General features: G+C 45.4%; 1 long non-coding RNA gene across 1 annotated transcript in view; it reads left to right on the forward strand.

Moving 5' to 3' along the window:
- Positions 1–18756: 18756 nt before the first annotated feature.
- The window catches only part of LOC141097738 (uncharacterized), a 111038-nt gene continuing 110219 nt past the window's right edge, over positions 18757–19575 (forward strand). The window contains exon 1 of the long non-coding RNA XR_012234036.1: positions 18757–18917. This is a non-coding gene — a long non-coding RNA (uncharacterized lncRNA). The remainder of the gene's footprint in view (positions 18918–19575) is intronic.

Below are 19575 nucleotides of genomic sequence, written 5' to 3' on the forward strand. Positions count from 1 at the left end.
CGGTTCCAGGTCCTAGTTGCTGAACTGCTTGCTGTTCCTGAGGTGTAAATAAGCATTTTTTTGATTTATGATGTGGTTGCAAAGAAACTTGTAATTTATTTGTGAAATGCTAAAATAAAGGAAATCTGGACTTTTGCCTACTTGGTTTTAACAGATGTGTTGTTTTTTTTTTTTAGTTATTGTTTTTTTAAGTTAATGATGTTGGGGTTTGTATCTTTGGATATCAAAATGTCATCTGAATATCAAAATAAGTAAATGTAAATTCTGATGCCACATTAGCCTTTTACATTGATTCCCTGTTGCTTATGCACATGGCAATGCCACCAGCACAGTCCTAGAAGCTAACACTACCGGTCCACCACATGGAGCCTTCTCACCATTAGTTGATTTTTATTTACTTTGGTAATAGTTTCCCTTGCGGCTATTAACCCTTACGACTCTACAGTTTTAAAAGCGGCCACATTGTTTACTTGTTAAAGTAATCCCCTTATTAATCGGCCCATTTCTGAATGGTGGCTTCTGTGTAAACTGGATATAATATCGTGCAAAACCCCAAAAAAGGACCAAACTATATTGTTGGCACCCTCAACTTGATATTTGGTTGCACGCCCTGTAGAATAAATAACTGCAATTAATTGCTTCCTATAATCATCAACAAGCTTCTTCTTACACCTCTCAGCTAGATTTTTGGATGACTCTTCTATCACAACAGCTCCCGGTCTCTCACATGTAAAGGCGCCCTCTCGAAACAGCAGTTTTAAGATCTCTCCACATGTGAACAATGGAATTTAGATCCAGACTCATTGCTGCCACTTCAGAACTCTCCAGCACTTTCTATCCATTTCTGGGGCTTCTTGAAGTTTGTTTGGGGTCATTGTCCTGCTGGAAGACCCATGACCTAGGACACAAATCCAGCTTTCTGACACTGGGCACTACAATGCCACCCAAAATCCTATGGTAATATTCAGAATTCATGATGACCTGCACAGAGTCAAGGAACCCAGTGTAAGAAGCAGCAAAACAGCCCCAAAACATTTTTGAACCTCCATATTTGACTGTAGGTACTGTGTTTTTTTATTTGTTGACCACATTCCCTTTCTGGTAAACAGTGGAATGATATGCTTTACCAAAAATATCTATCTTGGTCTCATCTGTCTAAAAGAAGCTTTCCCAGAAGGATTTTGGCTTTCACCTGTAAATTTTGCAACCTGCAGTCTAGCTTTTTTATGTCTCTGTGTCAGCAGTGGGGTCCTTCTGGTTTTCCTGCCATAGCGTTTCATTTCATTCAAATGTGGATGGATAGTTCGTGCTGACACTGATGCACCCTGAGCCTGCAGGACAGCTTGAATTTCCTTGGACCCTGATTGGGGCAAATTATCATCCGGACTATCCTGCATTACAACCTTTCATCAATATTTCTCTACCATCTATAATCAGGGAGATTAGCTGCAGTGCCATGGGTTGTAAAATTCTTGATTACGTTGCACACCATGGACAAAGTAAGAGCTCTGTAGATGGACTTGTAACCTTGAAATTGTTTATATTTTTCAACAATTTTGGTTCTCTTCTCATTCTGTTCTCTATGCTTAGTGTGGCACACACAGACACACAATGCAAATATTGAGTCAACTTCTCCCCTTTTTATCTGGTTTCAGTTATGATTTTCATATTGTCCACACCTGTTACTTGCCACAGGTGAGTTTGAACGAGCATCACATATTTGAAACAAAGTTGTTTTCTCACAATTTTGGAAAGGTGCCAACAATTTTGTGTGGTCCATTTTTGGGGGTTTGAAATTATATCCAGTTTGCCTTTTTTTCTCTACTTTTTTTGTGTTTTTCCAATTGACACAAAGGAAATAAACGTGTGTATAACAAAAAGTGTAATTTCAATAATTTTATGGGAGAAATATTTTATTTTCTGGAACATTTTCTAGTGTTGAAAGACTTTCAGCCATGTCTTTATTTGGTCTTCAAGAACTCTTAGTAGCCGTCCTTGCTAATAGATGGGGGTTCCTCTAGGGCACTTTTTCTACGACAAGATAAAGCTAAAGAAATGTGTTTTCCTAGGTGTTTATAAGCCAGATCAGCTGATGTGCAGAATACTATACGACCAAAAGATGCAAAATCTCAGCAAAAAGAATCTTTCCGCTATTGTTTATGGCAAACTCCAGCTATTTAACACGTTGCCGCCTCATTATCATGAGCTGCTTAGCAATTCAGCACTTTATGACCCTGACAGAAGTGAGATAAATCCTTCCTGTGAATCCCCTGAATGTAGATATACAGTGCTCCAGGTTCTGCTCACTCCGCTCAATGCTCGGGTCTAATTGCTATGGCTTTCACGCATCATTCTCAAGAAAAAGGGGGTCAATTATCATAAATCCTCAAGTTAGCACACAACCAGAGTCATATTTCCTATTAATGTGACCAAATTGAATCCGTTTAGTGACTTAATTACTGCCGGTGGAGGATTTCCATTATTCACTAGCATAAATACTCTAAATAAGGTTTATTATGCTCACAAAAAAAGACATTTTTTTCCCAACTGGCTCCATCATTTGCGCTTCATTACTAAACATATACGTCTTGTAGTTTTATAGGGGTAATACTTGGCGGAGGAAAGGCAACATGTCCACCATAAATCCCAGTATAGCCAATTTATTGGGCCGGTTCGTAGACATGCATTTCCATTGCCTCTAAGTCATGGAATGAGATAGAATTTGCCGCTCTACCCTCCGATATTGGCCCCTTTGGTGGTGCATGTGTCAATGACCAACATTACTTTTGAAATGTTCCTTGTGTCTTGCTCATACCATCATGGAAACAATGTGGTAACACCAGCATGTTCATTGTAAACCCAAACATTGTGGAAAGCATCTGGCTGACTCGGTCATATTGGCAGTCTTTGTCCTTAATGGCAAAAAACTGGGACCCTAGTGGCATCAGGTGGTACTGCAAAAAGAAAAATTGTTGAGAACCAGTTTTTTTAATCTTTCTGTGCAATGTTTAGTAACAATATACTCCAGAAACAAGGTGTTTCATTGCCTGCTCAATTCTGCTATTTCCAAGTGCTATTTGCACTACTGCAACAAGCTGCCTGATTACCTACTCAATTCTGCTATTCTCATGTGCTACCCACACTCCTGCAGCAAGGCACCTGATTACTCATTTCTGCTATTCTCATGTGCTACCCACACTCCAGCAGCAAGGCGCCTGATTACTCATTTCTGCTATTCTCATGTGCTACCCACACTCCTGCAGCAAGGCGCCTGATTACTCATTTCTGCTATTCTCATGTGCTACCCACACTCCTGCAGCAAGGTGCCTGATTACTCATTTCTGCTATTCTCATGTGCTACCCACACTCCTGCAGCAAGGCACCTGACTACTCATTTCTGCTATTCTCATGTGCAACCCACACTTCTGCAGCAAGGCGCCTGATTACTCATTTCTGCTATTCTCATGTGCTACCCACACTCCTGCAGCAAGGAACCTGATTACTCATTTCTGCTATTCTCATGTGCAACCCACACTCCTGCAGCAAGGCGCCTGATTACTCATTTCTGCTATTGTCATGTGCTACCCACACTCCTGCAGCAAGGCGCTTGATCACTCATTTCTGCTATTCTCATGTGCTACCCACACTCCTGCAGCAAGGCGCCTGATTACTCATTTCGGCTATTATCATGTGCTACCCACACTCCTGCAGCAATGCGCCTGATTACTCATTTCTGCTATTCTCATGTGCTACCCACATTCCTGCAGCAATGCGCCTGATTAATCATTTCTGCTATTCTCATGTGCTACTCACACTCCTGCAGCAAGGCGCCTGATTACTCATTTCTGCTATTCTCATGTGCTAGCTGCACTCCTGCAACAAGCTGCCTGATTGCCTACTCAATTCTGCTATTCTCATGTGCTACCCACACTCCTGCAGCAAGGCACCTGAGTACTCATTTCTGCTATTCTCATGTGCTACCCACACTCCAGCAGCAAGGCGCCTGATTACTCATTTCTGCTCTTCTCATGTGCTACCCACACTCCAGCAGCAAGGCGCCTGGTTACTCTTTTCTGGTATTCTCATGTGCTACCCACACTCCAGCAGCAAGGCACTTGATTACTCATTTCTGCCATTCTCATGTGCTACCCACACTCCCGCAATAAGGCGCCTGATTACTTATTTCTGCTATTCTCATGTGCTACCCACACTCCTGCAATAAGGCACCTGATTACTCATTTCTGCTATTCTCATGTGCTACCCACACTCCTGCAGCAAGGTGCCTGATTACTCATTTCTGCTATTCTCATGTGCTACCCACACTCCTGCAGCAAGGCACCTGATTACTCATTTCTGCTATTCTCATGTGCTACCCACACTCCTTCAGCAAGGCACCTGATTACTCATTTCTGCTATTCTCATGTGCTACCCACACTCCTGCAGCAAGGAACCTGATTACTCATTTCTGCTATTCTCATGTGCTACCCACACTCCTGCAGCTAGGAACCTGATTACTCATTTCTGCTATTCTCATGTGCTACCCACACTCCTGCAGCAAGGCGCCTGATTACTCATTTCTGCTATTTTCATGTGCTACCCACACTCCTGCAGCAATGCGCCTGATTACTCATTTCTGCTATTCTCATGTGCTACCCACACTCCTGCAGCAAGGCACCTGATTACTCATTTCTGCTATTCTCATGTGCTACCCACATTCCTGCAGCAAAGCGCCTGATTACTCATTTCTGCTATTCTCATGTGCTACCCACACTCCTGCAGCAAGGCGCCTGATTACTCATTTCTGCTATTCTCATGTGCTACCCACACTCCTGCAGCAAGGAACCTGATTACTCATTTCTGCTATTCTCATGTGCAACCCACACTCCTGCAGCAAGGCGCCTGATTACTCATTTCTGCTATTCTCATGTGCTACCCACACTCCTGCAGCTAGGAACCTGATTACTCATTTCTGCTATTCTCATGTGCAACCCACACTCCTGCAGCAAGGCGCCTGATTACTCATTTCTGCTATTTTCATGTGCTACCCACACTCCTGCAGCAATGCGCCTGATTACTCATTTCTGCTATTCTCATGTGCTACCCACACTCCTGCAGCAAGGCACCTGATTACTCATTTCTGCTATTCTCATGTGCTACCCACATTCCTGCAGCAAGGCACCTGATTACTCATTTCTGTTATTCTCATGTGCTACCCACACTCCTGCAGCAAGGCACCTGATTACTCATTTCTGCTATTCTCATGTGCTACCCACACTCCTGCAGCAAGGCGCCTGATTACTCATTTCTGCTATTCTCATGTGCTACCCACATTCCTGCAGCAATGCGCCTGATTACTCATTTCTGCTATTCTCATGTGCTACCCACACTCCTGCAGCAAGGCGCCTGATTACTCATTTCTGCTATTCTCATGTGCTACCCACATTCCTGCAGCAAGGAACCTGATTACTCATTTCTGCTATTCTCATGTGCAACCCACACTCCTGCAGCAAGGCACCTGATTACTCATTTCTGCTATTCTCATGTGCTACCCACACTCCTGCAGCAAGGTGCCTGATTACTCATTTCTGCTATTCTCATGTGCTATCTGCACTCCTGCAACAAGCTGCCTGATCTCAACTCAACTTTGCTGTCCCTGTGTGCTGTCCACACATTTGGCTCTTTTGCATCTAATACTTCCGGTTTCACTAATCTGCCTGCTGTCCTGCATATGAAGTTCTACTGATCTTCATTGTTCCATGTACTTTCCAGTAATTCTTGGTGATAATCTGCAACCAGCAGCAATGGCAGTCTGTGCTACCCACAATCTGGCAACAAGATGCCCTACTGCATGCCCAATTCTGCTATTCCTATGTTCTCTCTGTACATTTGGCTCTGCTGCATCTAATACAGCTCAGCTGATCCACCTGCCATCCTGCATATCCAGGCCTATTGGTCCTCCCTTTTTATGAACCTGTAAGGATGGTGGACTGTGCTACAGCGTTCCTGCCTCTGAAGACACCAATCCCGTGGAGTGTATTTTGTTGTGTGTCTTTTGTATATATTCTGTAGTGTCTTGTGATATGGTTATACAGTGTTATAGGTAATGTAGTACTATATAATGTATAGCTGATAGTATAGTGTTGTAAGATATGTAGTACAGGGATGTAGCTAGTTGAATGTAGCATAAGTACTGACAATAGGGTAAGATAGGGTTAATGTTTGGGACTAGCCCACAGGGGTTGGGTTAGTGTTAGGACAAGTGACTTCTTCCTGTAAGTTAAAGAGAAAGAGCTGGAAGTGCGAAATAAGCAGAGCTACTTTAGGAGTGATCCAGAGTGAGAGGAGACTAAGAAGGAGCGATAGTGATATCCTAAAGAAAAGTGAATGATGGGAGAGAGAGGGTGGCCTCCCGGAGAAGGGTCCTCTGAGAGGACGACGAGTCACGAACCCCTAGAGCTTGTAACGCAGAAGGTAACAGGCCTAAACAAGGCTGAGTATGAAAGACTATGGGGGAGACCCGAGTGGTAGAAATAGGATGCAAAACCTCTGAGCAAGTAAGAAGACTTGCTGATCGGGACTGTACCGTTAAAGCTGGGTTGTGGCTAAGTATTGAGAAACAGTGTGCCTCACTAGCCCTGGAGAAGAACTGCAGAGGAAGGAAACGTCCATAAGACTTTGTGCCCTCTATCATTTGTACATAACTCTTACCAGGTTGCCGTTCAGTAAAGTTTATTTTGGAGTGTAAGTCTCTCTCATTGTAATGTGAAACATCTGGTCCTGGCCAGCCTGCAACATTGGCTATATACAGCCAGTACGGGCCCTCACAGCAAAAGTCCACACACCCAACCACGACCCAAACTTTTATGTATAGCGTCGAGGCTTTGGAGACGAGTGCCTCACCCGCGGCTATCGCCTCCTACAGCGTTACATACCATCCATTAATCCTGCTCGCTGCACCATCACCTCTTGTCCGTGCCGCGCTTTCTTATGAAATGCTCCTCATTTTTTTGCACCTACAGTTGTGGCTATAAGTATTGACACCCCTGCAATTCTGGCAGATAATACTCATTTTCTTCCTGAAAATGATTGCATACACAAATTCTTTGGTATTATTATCTTCGTTTAATTTGTCTTAAATGAAAAAACACAAAAGAGAATGAAGCAAAAAGCAAAACATTGATCATTTCACACAAAACTCAAAAAATGGGCCAGACAAAAGTATTGGCACCCTCAGCCTAATACTTGGTTGCACAACCTTTAGCCAAAATAACTGCGACCAACCGCTTCCGGTAACCATCAATGAGTTTCTTACAATGCTCTGCTGGAATTTTAGACCATTCTTCTTTGGCAATCTGCTCCAGGTCCCTGATATTGGAAGGGTGCCTTCTCCAAACTGCCATTTTTAGATCTCTCCACAGGTGTTCTATGGGATTCAGGTCTGGACTCATTGCTGGCCACCTTAGAAGTCTCCAGTGCTTTCTTTTAAACCATTTTCTAGTGCTTTTTGAAGTGTGTTTTGGGTCATTGTCCTGCTGGAAGACCCATGACCTCTGTGGGAGACCCAGCTTTCTCACACTGGGCCCTACATTATGCTGCAAAATTTGTTGGTAGTCTTCTGACTTCATAATGCCATGCACACGGTCAAGCAGTCCAGTGCCAGAGGCAGCAAAGCAACCCCAAAACATCATGGAACCTCCGCCATGTTTGACTGTAGGGACCGTGAGCTTTTCTTTGACAGCCTCTTTTTTTCTCCTGTAAATTCTATGTTGATGCCTTTGCCCAAAAAGCTCTACTTTTGTCTCATCTGACCAGAGAACATTCTTCCAAAACGTTTTAGGCTTTTCAGGTAAGTTTTGGCAAACTCCAGCCTGGCTTTTTTATGTCTCGGGGTAAGAAGTGGGGTCTTCCTGGGTCTCCTACCATAGAGTCCCTTTTCATTCAGACGCCGACGGATAGTACGGGTTGACACTGTTGTACCCTCGGACTGCAGGGCAGCTTGAACTTGTTTGGATGTTAGTCGAGGTTCTTTATCCAACATCCGCACAATCTTGCGTTGAAATCTCTTGTCAATTTTTCTTTTCCGTCCACATCTAGGGAGGTTAGCCACAGTGCCATGGGCTTTACACTTCTTGATGACACTGCGCACGGTAGACACAGGAACATTCAGGTCTTTGGAGATGGACTTGTAGCCTTGAGATTGCTCATGCTTCCTCACAATGTGGTTTCTCAAGTCCTCAGACAGTTCTTTGATCTTCTTTCTTTTCTCCATGCTCAATGTGGTACACACAAGGACACAGGAAAGAGGTGGAGTCAACTTTAATCCATGTCAACTGGCTGCAAGTGTGATTTAGTTATTGCCAACACCTGTTAGGTGCCACAGGTAAGTTACAGGTGCTGTTAATTACACAAATTAGAGAAGCATCACATGATTTTTCGAACAGTGCCAATACTTTTGTCCACCCTCTTTGTTATGTTTGGTTTGGAATTATATCCAATTTGGCTTTAGGACAATTCTTTTTGTGTTTTTTCATTTAAGACAAATTAAATGAAGATAATAATAACAAAGAATTTGTGTTTGCAATAATTTTCAGGAAGAAACTGAGTATTATCTGACAGAATTGCAGGGGTGTCAATACTTTTGGCCACAACTGTAAATGGGCATAATAATTATGGTCAACAGATTGTGGAAAGCTCTGTAACGATACATATCAAAAACATTAAAAATGTCCTCAGGTCACCTTGGCTGTTCAGTTATAACAGCAGTCTTTGCCGTTAATGACAAATAACTGCGAGCAGCAATGACATGGGAGCAACACATCATGGATGTACTGTGCCGGGCCTCACTTCATAGCGTGTTTTACACAATGAGAGGTAATATCAGAACTGAACCACACGCATTATTTCATCTGTCATTCACTTACTGTACATGGTTTTCAGGTTATTGTATACATGTGCACTTCTTAGAAAAAGGCTGACGGCAAAAGTCAATAACCCCCCCATGGAGCCTGTAGATCACTGTGGAAACATGTAAGAGATAGAGGATGGAGGAGCACAGTCATCTCTCCCGATCTCAGTTTTCATATCCACCATCCATATAAAAAAAAAAATCTTCAACAGCAAAGGCTTCGATGGCGAACGATCAATCCAACATGTACATACAGTAGCTGCTTTAACACCGCTGCCGGGGTTTCCCGTGCCCCATTTCAATTAATTAGCACCATCTCTCGGCTCCTGGTGCACTTGTCAAGGCAATATTTTCTGCAAACTCAAATCCGGTAGCTTGACACTCCGCTATTCATGGGATTCATCAGAAGCAACATTAAAGGCAAGCATGAAGGTTTAACTCCTGGATGACTGGCTTTCATATGTGAATTAGTTTGCATTATGGCTGGCTCAATACAGCATTGCTGGGGGTGCACACTGCACACACATTTTTCTATACACTGATCACTTTTTTTGCCCCACTCTATTCAAAAAGGTGACGTGGTCTACAGGAGAAGAACACTGGTCAAAGAGCATCAGATTGATAGAAGAGCTGATTGGCCAGTGCTCCTGTCCTCCTGCACTGCGCGCCTCTGGGGGAGAGAGCCTGCGACGTGCGACCAAGCTGCAAGGTCAGCCATATCTACCTGTGGGCGCTCCCACGGACAGATAGAGAAGCAGCTCAATTCCCCATGGTTAAATCTTCTCCTGTTCTGGTCCACAGCCCTGGCAGAGAAGGAGAGAGCGGGGAAGGTGCTGGGAAAGTGCTGCTGTGAGCAGGAGGAGCTGCACTTATTCAGCTCTGGCAAAAATTAAGAGACCGCTGCACAGTTTTATAAATATCAGCTTCTCTTCATGTCTGACAGCCATTCCATTCCAGTGTCAGTTGAATTCCAACCAGAGTCCACCTCATTCTACTTAATGGGCTTCTGATTAGGTGATCACCTGAACCAAATCTTATTTAACAAAGGAAAGTATAAAAAACCCTGCCGTGGTGTTCACAATCCTCTTGCAATGGGACAAGCTGGTTGGCAAAACAAGTGCTAGTAATATCCCAAAAGTAATAGGAATGAAAAAATAACTTTTAGCCATGCCAAAGGAGTTGAAAAGTCTTAAGTGAGGAAAAGAAAGGCTCAATTCTGGCTTTACTAGCAGAGGGATACAGTGAGTGTCATGTTGCCTCCATCCTGAAAATTTCTAAGACAGCAGTCCATTACAACAAGGTCAAGCAGCAGACATTGGGGACAACAAAGCTACAGACCAGCAGAGGGCAAAAATGACTCTCCACTGACCGGGATGACCGTCATCTTATTCGAATGTCACTCAGCAACTAAAGGATGACATCAAGTGACCTACAAAAGGAATGGCAAATGGCAGCTGGGGTGAAATGCACGGCAAGAACAGTACATAACAGGCTCCAAGAGGCAGGGCTCAAATCATATAAAGCTGGAAGCCTTCCATCAATGAGAAGCAAAGTAGAGCTAGGCTGAAGTTTGCCAAAGACCATAAGGATTGGACCATAGAGGACTGGAGTAAGGTAATCTTCTCTGATGAGTCTAATTTTCAGCTTTGCCCAACACCTGATCGTCTAATAATTAGACTGAGACCTGGAGAGGCATACAAGCCACAGTGTCTTGCACCCACTGTGAAATTTGGTGGAGGATCGGTGATGATCTGGGGATGTTTCAGCAAGGCTGGAATTGGGCAGGTTAATCTTTGCAAAGGACACATGAATCAAGCCGCATACAAGGTTATCCTGGAAAAACAGCTGATTCCTTCTGCTCAGGCAATGTTCCCCAACCCCGAGGACTGGTGTTTCCAGCAGGATAATGCGCCATGGCACACAGCTAGGTCAATCAATGTGTGAATGAAGGACCACCACATCAAATCCCGGTCATGGCCAGCCCAATCTCCAGACCTGAACCCCATTGAAAACCTCTGGAATGTAATGAAGAGGATGATGGATAGTCACAAGCCATCAAGCAAAGAATAACTGCTTACATTTTTGTACCAGGAGTGGCTTAAGGTCACCCAAAAGCAGAGTGAAAGGCTGGTGGAAAGCATGGCAAAATGCATGAAAGCTGGGATTAAAAATCATGGTTATTCCACAAAATATTGATTTCTGAACTCTTCCTGAGTTAAAACTGAGTGTTGTTGTTTCTAACTGATTATGAACTTGTTTTCTTCGCATTGTTTGAGGTCTGCAAGCACTGCATTTTTTTGTTCTTTTTACCATTTCTCATTTTCTTAAAATAAATACAAAATATAGTGCTTGGAAATTCGGAGACATGTTGTCAGTAGTTTATAGAATAAAAGAACAATTTACATTTTACTCAAAAATATACCTATAAAGAGAAAAATCAAACTAAAAATTTTGCAGTGGTCTCTTAATTTTATGTGTATGTTACTTGTGTGTGAAGTATCTGTAGTGTGTGTGTTACTTGTGTGTGAAGTATCTATAGTTTGTATGCTGTGTGTGAGGTATCTGCACAGTGTGTATGTTACTTGTGTGTGAAGTATCTGTAGTGTGTGCGTTACTTGTGTGTGAGGTTTCTATAGTGTGTATGTTACTTGTGTGTGAGGTTTCTATAGTGTGTATGTTACTTGTGTGTGAGGCATCTGTAATGTATGCTACTTGTGTGAGGTATCTGTAGTGTGTATTTTACTTGTGTGTGAGTTTTCTATAGTGTGTATGTTGTGTGTGAGGTATCTGTAGGGTGTATGTTACATGTGTATGAGACATCTGTAGTGTGTGTGCGCTGTGTGTGAGGCATCTGTAGTGTGTGTGCGCTGTGTGTGAAGTATCTGTAGTGTGTGTGCTGTGTGTGAGGTATTTATAGTGTGTGACTTCACACACAAGTAAGAATCTGTAGTGTGTGTGTCAAGTATCTGTAGTGTGTATGTTATTTGTGAGTGAGGTATCAGTAGTGTGTGTTACTTGTGTGTGAGGTATCTGTAGTGTGTGTTACTTGTGTGTGAGGTATCTGTAGTGTGTGTTACTTGTGTGTGAGGTATCTGTAGTGTGTGTTACTTGTGTGTGAGGTATCAGTAGTGTGTGTTACTTGTGTGTGAGGTATCTGTAGTGTGTGTTACTTGTGTGTGAGGTATCTGTAGTGTGTGTTACTTGTGTGTGAGGTATCAGTAGTGTGTGTTACTTGTGTGTGAGGTATCTGTAGTGTGTGTTACTTGTGTGTGAGGTATCTGTAGTGTGTGTTACTTGTGTGTGAGGTATCTGTAGTGTGTGTTACTTGTGTGTGAGGTATCAGTAGTGTGTGTTACTTGTGTGTGAGGTATCTGTAGTGTGTGTTACTTGTGTGTGAGGTATCTGTAGTGTGTGTTACTTGTGTGTGAGGTATCTGTAGTGTGTGTTACTTGTGTGTGAGGTATCTCTCTTTGCTCTCCTCTCCTACGGACATAATTGACATCTGGGGGAAGTGAAAGGGCAGCCACAGCTCTCACTTCCTCTGGATGTCTGATTTGTCTGCAGGAGAGGAGAGTAAAGCCAGTGCTAATTGTCCACAGGGATTACATGACATAACAATGTCTCGTGTTATCCGGGAAATCCAGTACTAACACTAATGGAACGGTACCAGCACCGAAGGTGACTACAGGTGATGCTATTGTACTGGGGAAACAGAGATTCAGATTTGTCTCAGTAGTGGACAGCACTTTTGAAGGAAATTTGTCATGTCAAAACCAGCTGTTAACCTGTAGATATGGGTTTAACCTGCAGGTTAATAGCATTCTAAAGATGCCCTTCCACCTGGAGGAAATTAACTTTACTACATTGAGTTTCAGGCATAGAGGTGCGTCTTCATTCTCCGTTCAGTACATAGTGTGCGGCAGCGGTAACCAAGCTCTGGCACTGACTGACAGCCGGCTCAGTACATAGTGAGCAGCAGCTGTAACCAAGCTCTGGCACTGACTGACAGCCGGCTCAGTGCATAGTGAGCAGTAGCTGTAACCGTGCTCCTGCACTGACTGACAGCCGGCTCAGTACATAGTGAGCAGCAGCTGTAACCAAACTCTGGAACTGACTGACAGCCGGCTCAGTGCATAGTGAGCAGTAGCTGTAACCGTGCTCCAGCACTGACTGACAGCCGGCTCAGTACATAGTGAGCAGCAGCTGTATCCAAGCTCTGGCACTGACTGACAGCCGGCTCAGTACATAGTGAGCGGCAGCTGTAACCAAGCTCTGGCACTGACTGACAGCCGGCTCAGTACATAGTGAGCAGCAGCTGTAACCAAGCTCTGGCACTGACTGACAGCCGGCTCAGTGCATAGTGAGCAGTAGCTGTAACCGTGCTCCGGCACTGACTGACAGCCGGCTCAGTACATAGTGAGCAGCAGCTGTATCCAAGCTCTGGCACTGACTGACAGCCGGCTCAGTACATAGTGAGCAGCAGCTGTAACCAAGCTCCGGCACTGACTGACAGCCGGCTCAGTACATAGTGAGCAGCAGCTGTAACCAAGCTTCGGCACTGACTGACAGCCGGCTCAGTACATAGTGAGCAGCAGCTGTAACCAAGCTCCGGCACTGACTGACAGCCGGCTCAGTACATAGTGAGCAGTAGCTGTAACCGTGCTCCGGCACTGACTGACAGCCGGCTCAGTACATAGTGAGCGGCAGCTGTATCCAAGCTCTGGCACTGACTGACAGCCGGCTCAGTACATAGTGAGCAGCAGCTGTAACCAAGCTCCGGCACTGACTGACAGCCGGCTCAGTACATAGTGAGCAGCAGCTGTAACCAAGCTCCGGCACTGACTGACAGCCGGCTCAATACATAGTGAGCAGTTGCTGTAACCGTGCTCCGGCACTGACTGACAGTCGGCTCAGTACATAGTGAGCGGCAGCTGTATCCAAGCTCTGGCACTGACTGACAGCCGCCGGCTCTGCACTGCCGCTTCTCTGTGACTGAAAGCTGGAGGCCTCTGAGGCCAATAACGTTTTAATGGGCTCCTGTTATAAAAAAAAATGTATTTCATGTGAAGCAGTAAAATAATGGTTTACTGATATGTAGCAATCTGATAGAGGTGGAAAAGACACATTGTTGGCCTCTGACAGGTAATTGGGGCCCTATACACACAGTTGGTCCATATGTAAGTTGGAAGATAGCGGCACTCAAAAGTAAGGTGCAAAAGTAACATCCCAAACCATGTAGTAATATAGAAAAACTTGGCACTCAGGTGATAGGTGAAAAATAAGTAATTTTATTTACTGCTGCTCCGTGTACCAGCCACTGGCTATTTCCTGACTACACAACCTGCTTATCCTCCCAACTACACTGCTACTCCATGTACCGACATCTGGCTATCTCCTGACTACACAACCTGCTTATCCTCCCAACTACACTGCTGCTCCGTGTACCGACCTCTGGCTCTTTCCTGACTATGTTATTAGTTTATCCTACCAACTACACTGCTACTCCATGTACCGACATCTGGCTATTGTTACTCACTGTTACTCGGGACACCGCACTAGGCAGGGCGGAGTTCTCCGGAGTGGACCCTCTGGACCGCGGCACCGAGGGACCCCGAACGAGCAACCAGGTGTGGCCGACCCCTATACAGGGACCGTTAGGCGCAGGTCCGGGGGTTCGAATGCCACGGTAGCCGGAACCAAGAGGGGCGGCTCGGAATAGATCCGGTTTACTGGACTGGAGCTGGACCGCGAGCTGGAACCCGGGTTGGTACGGCTTGTGATGGACAGCAGGTACGGAGTTGGGTAGGCAGTGCTGGAGCAGGTACGGAGACTGGGCCGAAACAGGTACAGAGCCAGGACCGGAGCTGGTACGGACCCACGACTGGAACAGGTACGGACACAGGACTGGAACAGGAACGGACACCGGACTGGAACAGGTGCGGACACAGGACTGGAACTGGAACGGACACAGGACTGGAACTGGAACGGACACAGGACTGGAACAGGAACGGACACCGGACTGGAACAGGTGCGGACACAGGACTGGAACTGGAACTGACACAGGACTGGAACTGGAACGGATACAGGACTGGAACTGGAACGGACACAGGACTGGAACTGGAACGGACACAGGACTGGAACTGGAACGAACACAGGACTGGAACAGGAAAGGAACGGACCCAAAAGTGCTGAATGAACAACAGCGGTCAGGCGCCTCCATTAAGGGAGGGCGACCTGATATAGCAGCCGCTGCGCTCCCATTGGCCCGGCGGCGCTATCAGGGCAGGGCGCCGCCGGAGGCCGGGTCAGATGGGGAGAGCCGACCGCGGCCTACGGCGCATGCGCGAGACCCGCGGTGACGTCACCAGCCGCGGGCCGCACAGAGAAGGAAGCCGACGTCGGGGCTGGGAGGAGAGCGGCTGCGGGACGCGGTAAGTATGACCGCGCGCGCTGGGAGACCTGACAGGAAGCGTGGCAGGGGGCCCGGGGGCCGAGACGGCAGAGCCAGGGGCCGTAACAGCTATCTCCTGACTACGCAACCTGCTTATCCTCCAAACTACACTGCTGCTCCATGTACCAACCTCTGGCTCTTTCCTGACTATGTTATTAGTTTATCCTATCAACTACACTGCTGCTCCGTGTACCGACCTCTGGCTCTTTCCTGACTACACAACCTGCTTATCCTCCCAACTACACTGCTGCTCCGCGAACCGACCTCTGGCTCTTTCCTGACTATGCTATTAGTTTATCCTATCAACTACACTGCTACTCCATGTACCGACATCTCGCTATTTCCTGATTATGATACCTGCTTATCCTCCCAACTACACTGATTCTCCGTGTACCGACCTCTGGCTATCTCCTGAGTACGTAACCTGCTTATCCTCCCAACTACACTGCTGCTCCGTGTACCAACCTCTGGCTCTTTCCTGACTATGTTATTAGTTTATCCTATCAACTACACTGCTACTCCATGTACCGACATCTGGCTATCTCCTGACTACGCAACCTGCTTATCCTCCCAACTACACTGCTGCTCCGTGTACAGACCTCTGGCTCTTTGCTGACTATGTTATTAGTTTATCCTACCAACTACACTGCTACTCCATGTACCGACATCTGGCTATCTCCTGACTATGCAACCTGCTTATCCTCCAAACTACACTGCTGCTCCATGTACCAACCTCCTGCTATTTCCAGACTATGATACATGCATATCCTCCCAATTAAACTGCTGCTCCATGTACCATCTCAAAAGTGATCTATAAGTCTAGCACTAGTCCTAACCCTAGTTGGGGTTAGAAAAAGTGTAAAACTATGAAAGCCACTCTTAGTAAAGAATGAAGACTGTTCTGTATCTTGTGTTTTCATTTGATGCTCATCTTCTATCATATCAGATGATACAGAAGCAGAACACTACAGGTGGGAATGAGCTTGTCATTGGCTGCTGTGCTCTGCATGAGCTTTGTCATTCCGGTTGCCGACTATGCAGAGCACAGCAGCCGATAATAGACTTTTCAATCTCGTTCATTAATTTGATGCTCATTTTCTGTTATGTTGGTTGCTGCATAAGCAGAATGCAACAAATGAAATCACTTTGTCAACAGCTGCATTAGCATTGTCATTTTGGTTGCTGCCTATGCAGAGCACAGAAGCCCATGACAAACTTTTGAATCTTATGCATTATTTCGCTTCTATCATGTCATGTGCTGCAGAAGTGGAACACAACAGGTGAAATGAATGTCATCAGTTGCTGTACTCTGCTTTAGTTTTGTTGTTCCAGTCTCTGCCTATGAAGAGCACAGCAGCCAATGACAAACTCTTGAATCTTATGCATATATTTGTTGCTCATCTTCTATAATGTCAGATGCTGGGGAAACAGAATGCTACAGGTGAGATGATTTTGCCGTCGGCTGCTATGCTCTGCATGAGCTTTGCCATTATAATTGCTGCCTATGCAGACGTTTGAATCTTCTGCATTCATTTTCTTCTCATCTTCTGTCATGTCAGATGCTGTCAAAGCAGAATGCAACAGGTGAGATGAGTTTGTCATTGGCTGCTGTGCTCTGCATCAGCTTTGTCATTCCAGTTGCTGCCTATGCAGAGCACAGCAGATGATGACAAACTCATCTCTCCTGCATAAGCAGCTCTAGGTGGGCACTCACTATACTTCTCCAAGAAGAAGCAGCACTTGCACGCACCGATTACTTGACAACGGGGCAGCTTGAGGGCATTTTTCACCGTTCTAGACATTGGTGCCCACCCAATACTATATCACTGGTATAAAGGCACCTTATGCCGGCTGATAACTGCAGACCACACAATTATAAATCCATTATACAAATGCTGTAACTCTGTAATTCATGATTCTGCTTCTGATCCTGGAGTAGACGGCAAAAGGCCAAAGAATAAACCGTGACCGGACAAGGGGTCCCGGAAACTCCCGAGCAGCACCGGGCTCCGCACTAACAGCACAGACCCCGAGTGACCTCATTCTTAATGTTTTTCTCTGTTGAAAATCATAAAAATCGCCATTAAAAATATTAAGTAAATGTAAGAGATAATCACAGAAGACAATTACAAGGGTGACGGCGGAAGCTGGAACATGCTGGACCATTAATATGCAAATGGAGCAGGCAAATTAGCACTTATGGATATGTCAGCAGGAGTCATAATTAGGCATTGGGGGAATATTTTATATGGGGGTTCAGGCCGGGCAGGAGACATCGTGACCTTTACAACTCCAGATGTGATGGCTGAATGTATCCCCTTTATGTGTGGTACGCGGGAAAGCAGAGGAAAGACGGAACTGTGATGGGAATTATTCCTATAAACCAAGAGAAAAATTAATGATGAGCGAGCATGCTCGGATGAGGTGTTATATGAGCATGCTCGGGTGCTAACCGAGTGACTTCGGTGTGCTCGTATATTATGTTCCAGTCCCCGCGGTTGCATGTCTCAAGGCTGTTTGACAGCCGCAACACATTTTTCAGACTCTGGGGGTTGGGTGAGGGCTTATTTTTTGCGCCCTGAGCTGATGCTTTTATTGATTCTATTTTGGGGTAGATACGATGTTTTGATCGTCCGTTATTGCATTTTATTACAATGTTGTGGCGCCCTAAAAATATGCAATTGTTTTTTTTTCTTCTTGTTGCACCGTTTACTGATCTCATTAATTTATTTTATATTTTGACAGCAACGATACCAAATGTGTTTTTTTTATATAATTGTGTTATTTTTAATGGGCCAAAAGGGAGATGATTTGAATTTTTGTTTTTTTTGCTTTTTTTTCAGATTTTTTAAAAATTTTGTTTCCCACTTCTAAGGCCGGTTTCACATTTGCGTTAAAGGCCGCAGCGTCGGCCTGCGCATGGCCGCCACTAAGCCCCGCCCCCTGCCGTGCCTCTGCCAGTAGCTCCGCCTCCAGGCGCATGATGCTGCATGCGTCATGCGTCCCCTTATCTTTATCACTGAGGACGCAGGCCGTGCGCAGTATGCGTTTTGGCGGCGCCTGCGTCCTTTTGACGGTGCGCCGAGCGCAACCAAATTGCAACAGGTTGCGTTTGGCGCTGGTCAGCGCACCGTCAAAAGGGGGCGGGGCTTAGCAGCAGCCGTGCGCAGGCCGACGCTGCGGCCTTTAGCGCAAATGTGAAACCGGCCTTACTTTACATAATAGTCCTCTTAGAACACTGGAAGCTGCGATCGTCCGATAGCGGAAATTACAATTTCCTGGTTGAAAATTTCTGTGCAGCGGATGACGATTGATCTGCAGGAAAAGCGTAAAATCCGCTGCCATATTTGCAAATTTTGGATGTTCAGCAAAATCTGCCAGCGGATCTGCCCTTGGAAGTGGATGGAACTGACCATTCCTCTCCATCCACTCCACACTTTGAGGGCTGCCCAGTGCTTGGTGCAGCTGAGGGGTAATCACTGCCACACCGAAGCCAGGAGCTGAAGAGAGAGGTTGATCCTTTCCATTGTTGCTGCAGCCCCCATAAACCCTGTTCCCAAGGTAAGCCCCCCAGTGGCGGACATGTCACCGGCGCGGCCACACAGGGGCCCAGGGAACAAGTTTTTTTTTCTTCACATGCTGATTAAATTGGATGAATGCAATCTGATTAAAAACGCAATGCATTCCGACCAGTGATATCCTATGATTCTGAGTTCATCCGCCTTTTTTTCCCCCTTTTCCCAGCTCGGATCAGATCACGATCAGATGGGAAAAAAATTCCAAGATCAGATCACGTTCACCCAATATAAGTTAATGGGTGCGAGGGGAAAAAAAAATTACACAGCACTCAGACCATGCGCGTACCATCCGATTTTTACACACCTTGAAAATCTGACTTTTTATCAGCCACGTACAGTAAAATCACAGCGTGACCCGACAGGATAGAATAGTTGGATTCCATATATACACAGATATAACGATGTCAATCACATATATAGTTAGTGCAATGTGTGTGCAGCTTACTGTTCATGTGTGGGGTTTTTTTACTATTAATATCAGCCCGCAGCTGTCTGGATAGCCTTGCCTGGTTATTAACCCCTTTCTGACATCGGGCGTATATTTACGCCAATGTCGGACTCCCTCCCTTTGATGTTGGCTTCGGTGCTGAGCCCACATCCTTCCTAGGACATCTCAGCTGTTTTGAACAGCTGACATGTTC

This window comes from Dendrobates tinctorius, unplaced genomic scaffold (genome assembly GCF_039654945.1).
Source record: "Dendrobates tinctorius isolate UK_male_01 unplaced genomic scaffold, ASM3965494v1 ptg000009l, whole genome shotgun sequence".
Taxonomy (NCBI): domain Eukaryota; kingdom Metazoa; phylum Chordata; class Amphibia; order Anura; family Dendrobatidae; genus Dendrobates; species Dendrobates tinctorius.